This window comes from Schistocerca piceifrons, chromosome 3 (genome assembly GCF_021461385.2).
Source record: "Schistocerca piceifrons isolate TAMUIC-IGC-003096 chromosome 3, iqSchPice1.1, whole genome shotgun sequence".
Lineage (NCBI taxonomy): Eukaryota > Metazoa > Arthropoda > Insecta > Orthoptera > Acrididae > Schistocerca > Schistocerca piceifrons.
The window spans coordinates 205,282,517-205,288,242 of record NC_060140.1 but is presented as its reverse complement, the minus strand read 5'-3'; positions in this window follow the sequence as shown (position 1 = coordinate 205,288,242).

The following is a 5,726-nucleotide window of genomic DNA, read 5'->3' as shown; positions in this document are numbered from 1 at the left end:
GAGTGTGCTCTGGAACGAAAAAAAAAAAAAAAAACTTGAGTGCGATTACCTGATTGTTATGTAGGAAAGTGATATCGATGTCACTAAAGATCACATTAGCACTCTTTCGATGTGCCTCATACATCATACGATTTGAAGGAACAACTGCTGCTACAGTTTACTCATAAGACATTGAATACGTTTTAGAAGGACATTATCAACATCATCTGGGAATTTGATTATGTTTTTGTGCCTAACCCGTATCGTATCGCATCGTGTTCGGGGCGATCGATTTCTTCTCTGCTCCGATTCTCTTAGTGCCTTACAATCACTGCAGAGCCTATACCCGACTGAGGCGATGGTCCAGTTGATACATGACCAACTGTACTTGCTCCACCGGCGGGGTAAAGAGGTATCCTTCTGCTGGGTGCCTGGTCATGTCGGCATATGGGGCAATGAACAGGCTGATCGGGCTGCCAAGGAGGCCTGCAGAGACCAGGATGTGGTCCAGTGTCCTATCCCCTTGCAGTCAGTCATCGCTGCACTCCACAGGAAGTGCATGGAGTTGTGGGAGGAAGAATGGCTGGCGGTGACGGCCAATAAACTGCGGTCGGTAAAGTCAACCACTCGGCCGTGGCGTTCCTCCTGTCGGTTGCTCAGGCGGGAAGAGGTGGCCCTCACACGTCTTCGGATCGGGCACTGTCCTCTGACGCATAGCTATTTATTACGGCGGGAGGATCCTCCGTTTTGTGACGCTTGTGGTGTGCACATCTCTGTCCGGCACATTTTAACAGACTGCATTTTATACCGTGATCCAAGGGCAGAAGCACAAGTTGATGGGGATCTGCCTTGTGTTTTAGCTAACGATGAGACGTGTGTGTCTAGGGTTTTTAAGTTCTGTGATGTGTCTGGACTCTGGCCTAAACTTTTAGGCTGGAGGTTTTAGTGTATTGCAGAGTGGCTGACTCCTCCCTTTTTTCCTTGCGGTCAGCCAGCCATTTCCATCTGCTACATTGTTTTAGCTCCCTCTACCATTTTCTTCCTGTGTTGTCCATGTTTTACTGCTGACGCCCTGCTTCATCCCACGCTTCGGTGTGGGTGAGCACTTATTTTTCAAAGATTGTTCCCCGTGTTTTATGTTCCGTTTTATGTAAATGTTATGAGTTTTTTTTCTTGACACCCGTCTCACTATGTTACTGAACGGGCGCTGAAGACCTTGCTGTCGTGCGCCCACAAAACACCTCTACTACTACTACTACTCCTACCGTATCGCATTTGAATCATTACTAATATAAGCTAAATCATGCATTATTCAGAATTTTAATGTTTAACACACAGAACTACTATAGATATTATTGAGATAAGAGGCACATGGTAAATTATAATCGAAATAAGATATATGTTGCACCTTGCCCGTTTCGACGTTAAGCTTTTGCTGGTGTACATTCTGTGGTCAGTTTCCAAATAAATAGCAGGATGGGTAATAGCTGACACTTTTTCGTGTACATTAAAAGATAAAATCCGCCAAACTGCCTCTTCACTACAAAATGATGTAGCGGCTCGACTGAAATTGCCCTAGTTCATTGGTCGATTGAAAGCTAAACGTAACTTGATCAGAGCTCGTGCACTGCTTGACGATGGCACATTGCATCCAGCATTCTCAGCCATGGCAACAGTAACTTCTTCAACAATATGTGGCGCAGTTGGCCGTCGGCACCTCCCAGTAGCAATTCCCAAGCAACTAGAAAATTTGAACTTCCGAGTCATGTTCTTCAACAGCTTTGCGAGTAAAGCCCTGCTCACGTTGTCCAGACCCATGTTGACTATGTGCAACCGTAATGCACGCTGATGCTTGTGTTTCAACCCTACGTCGTCGTGCCAGGAGAGGCGCCTAATGGTAAATCATGACACTAACATTACTAACAATGCAAGTCCTGCAGCGCAGTCTAAACTTCATTCCTGCAAAGATGAGTACCCTTACGATAGATAGTTTTCCGTCTGCACAGGCGCAAGTAGCGGAAGTTTAATTACAGCCACCCTCTAATTTCTGACATATTTTATCGATTTCACAGAACTATAGAGTTCCACATTTGTTTGCGCGTCAATTCCTCTAAGTAAAATTTATTGTGAATCCTTCTGTTCACAATTTCGTAGTTTCGGATGGCAGTCTTTTGTTAACATTTTTCAAGAGATTATCGTCTGTATTTTGGGTATCCGTCATAACCAGGTGATGTATGATTCTGAAAGACTTTTGGAAATTTTTTGAGCAGTTTACTTCATTCGTGCTTGCCAGTTTAGAATTTGATGTTCCACGTGTGTCATGAACCGTGTGTCTTACCACTGACCTATAAAGTACCTTACCACTGACCTATAAAGTACCGGGTCTTCCCCTTTATTCGGTATCTCTACTGTGTTTACACTGTAGATGTAGTTTGGTCTGACTTAATGCTTAGTCATAGAAGCAGATGTTTGTGTGACAATCCGCGTTTTTGCCATCCAGATGCGTACATGTGGCAGCGGAGTTAGATTTCCATACCGCACTGTACGCAACCTAATGACACAAATTACCTCCGGGAATACGAAACTAGCAGTAGATTCATACCCTGGCGTATACAAAATTAATTATAATGACCGCGAAAAATTCTATATAGGCCAAACAGGCAGAAATTTCCAAATCAGATACCGAGAACATACCAGAAACAGTGACACAAACCCATCTACATCATTTAACCACGTAAAAACTGAAAATCACAACATAGACCAGATTGAAAATCCGATGCTAATTCTGCACATAACACCAAAAGGCCCGATATTGAACTTTCGAAAAGAGATAGAAATCTATATACACACCCGCAAATATCCAGAACAAATTTTAAGCGAACAAACCGATTTAAAACATAAAAACTATTATGATAACTTTACTGGCTAAACGCAGTTCATTATTTTATTTATTTTCCATGAAAGTGTGAAGACTGTTATTAGTTGTGAATCATAAAGCGAAAGGTAATTGTGCAGTTTCTCGTATTCTGACGGTCAGGGTGGACAGCAATCTGCGGATAATTTCATAAAACGAACACCAATATACAGCTCCAAAGATTTTACTATCACACAACTCCATAGATTTATAAAAACAAATCTGTAACCATGTAACATATCTGACATAGCTCGAAGCTGTCAAACTTGCAAAATGTTAACAAGATCTTAACAATACTGACCAACAAAGATAAATTCCACTGCTGAGACATTACTTAGCGAGTAATTTATAATTTCGCCTTTGCTTCGCTTAAAAACGCACCAAGTTAAGATATCTGACAGCAAGAGCGTCAACGACGTAATATGGAAGTAAGTTTTACGCCAAATGTACAAAATAATTATTTATTACGAAAACGGACAGATATATGATCTAAATACCGTACTATATGTTGCAGAGTGCTTGAAAATGGCCTTTGAGCCGAAATAGGCCTATAGCCAATGAAAATAAAGTCGAAATACTGACAACTGCTACAGAAAGCAGCGTTTTGGCTTAATGTACAAATAACAAGAAATACTTCAATTTTTCGATAAAAGAATAAAATGCAAATACATGTAGGAAAGAAAGAAATATAGCGCTATAAGCTAATTACGAACGAAATCAAGGTAAATCAAGATGACTACAAGCAAAAATGAGAGTAAATAGAAAGGGAAATCAAACGGATAGATTTACCTTACAGGAAAGCCAAAATAACGTCCAATGAAATTAAAAGCAAGTGTGTCGACATTCACACTTAAACATGGAGGCAAGAGAGAATGGGTGGGAAAGGAGAAAGGGTGGTGATGTGAGGTAGACAAGTGTACGTCAGGAGTGCCTCAGGGAAGTGTGACAGGACCTCTATTATTATCTGACGGTCAGGGTGGACAGCAATCTGCGGTTGTTTGCTGATGAAGAGGTGGTGTACGTGAAGGTGTCGAAGTTGAGTGACTGTAGGCGGATACAAGATGAACCAGACAAAATTTGTAGTTGATGTGATGAATGGCAGCTGACTCTAAATGTAGAAAAATGTACGTTAATGCAAATGAGTAGGAAAAACAATCCTTTAATGTTCGAATACAGAATTAGTAATACGGCTCCTTGACACAGTTATGTCAATCAAATTCCTAAGACATAAAGTAAAACATAACGTAAGCGATATGAAATGGGATGAGTATGTAAGGATGGTAGTATGGAAGGCGAATGGTCGACTTCAGGTTATTTGGCGAATTTTAGGAAATTTTAGCTCATCTGTAAAGGAGACCGCATATAGAATACTACTGCTACCCATTCTTGAACACTGCTCAAGTGTTTGACATCACCACCAGGTAGGATTAAAGGAAGACATCGAAGCAATTCAGAGATGAGCTGCTAGATTTGCTGCTTGTAGGTTCGATCAACACGTAAGTATTATGGAAATGCTTCGTGAACTCAGATGGAGATCTTCGGAAAGAAGACGACTTCTTCTTGAGAAGCACTACCGAAAAAATTAAAAGAAATGGCGTTTGAAGCTGAATGCAGAACGAGTCTATTGCTGACAAGGTACATTTGGCGTAAGGACCACGAAGATATGAGAAATTAGAGCTCGTACAGAGGCATATAGACAGTCATTTTTTCCTCGCTCTTTTTGCGAATGGAACAGGAAAGGAAATAACTATTAGTAGTACAAGATGCACGCCGCCATGCGCCATACGGTTGCTTGCTGAGTATGTATGTGGATGTAGAGTGGAGGAACTGTCTACCGACGTGAAAGAAGAAGAAATGAGTGTCGATGTAGAAGACATAGGGGATCTATTTATTAGAGTCAGAATTTGAAAGAGATTTGGAAGACTTGGTGATCAAATAAGGCAAAGTAGATAGATTACGTTCCTTAGGTATTTCTAAAATCATGGTGTGAGCGGCAATCAACGATTAGTGAAGTTGATGTGTGCAGTATATTATGGTGGAGATATTCCATCACACTTTAGGAACAATATCATCTACACAATCCCGAAGATACGAAAAGCAAATAATTGCAAGAACTACAATTCAGTCAGCTTAATAGCTCAGGAATTCACGTCGATGACAAGAATGATATACATAGGAACGGAAAACAAAATTGGAAGTCTGTTAGGTCATAGGCAGTTCTGCTTTTATGTAAAGGCACCAGAAAGGCATGTCTGACATTGTGCTTGTTAATGGGAACAAAACTTTAAAATAATCGACACACATTCATAGGATTAGTCGACCTGGAAAAAGTATTCGACAATGTAAACAAGTGCAACGCGTTTGAAATTGTCAGAGAATTAAATATAATCTATGGGGAAAGAATGGTAATGTACAATATGTACAAGAAGTAAAAGGGGACAATAAGAATGGAATTGAGCTCGAATTAAAAAAGGCGTAAGGCAGGTCGCATTCCTTCTCTGCTCTTGTTTAACATGTACAATGAAGAAGCAATGAGGAAACAAATACAGTTTCAAGATGGTTTTAAAATTTTTGTTGAAACGGTATTAATGGTAAGGTTCGTTGATGACATTTCCATCCTCAGAGAAACTGAGATTTACAAAACTTCTTGTATGGAATGAGTAGTCTCCTGAGCTGGGAATATGGATTGAAAGAAAAAAGACGAAGGTACGGGGGCGCAGAAGAAATATGATTAGCGATAAAAATAACTTCATGACTGCGAGCCGTCTAACAGAAGAAGTGGATTTCTGCTTGCAAGCAGAATTAATCGTGTCGGGCAAAACGTGGAAATTGA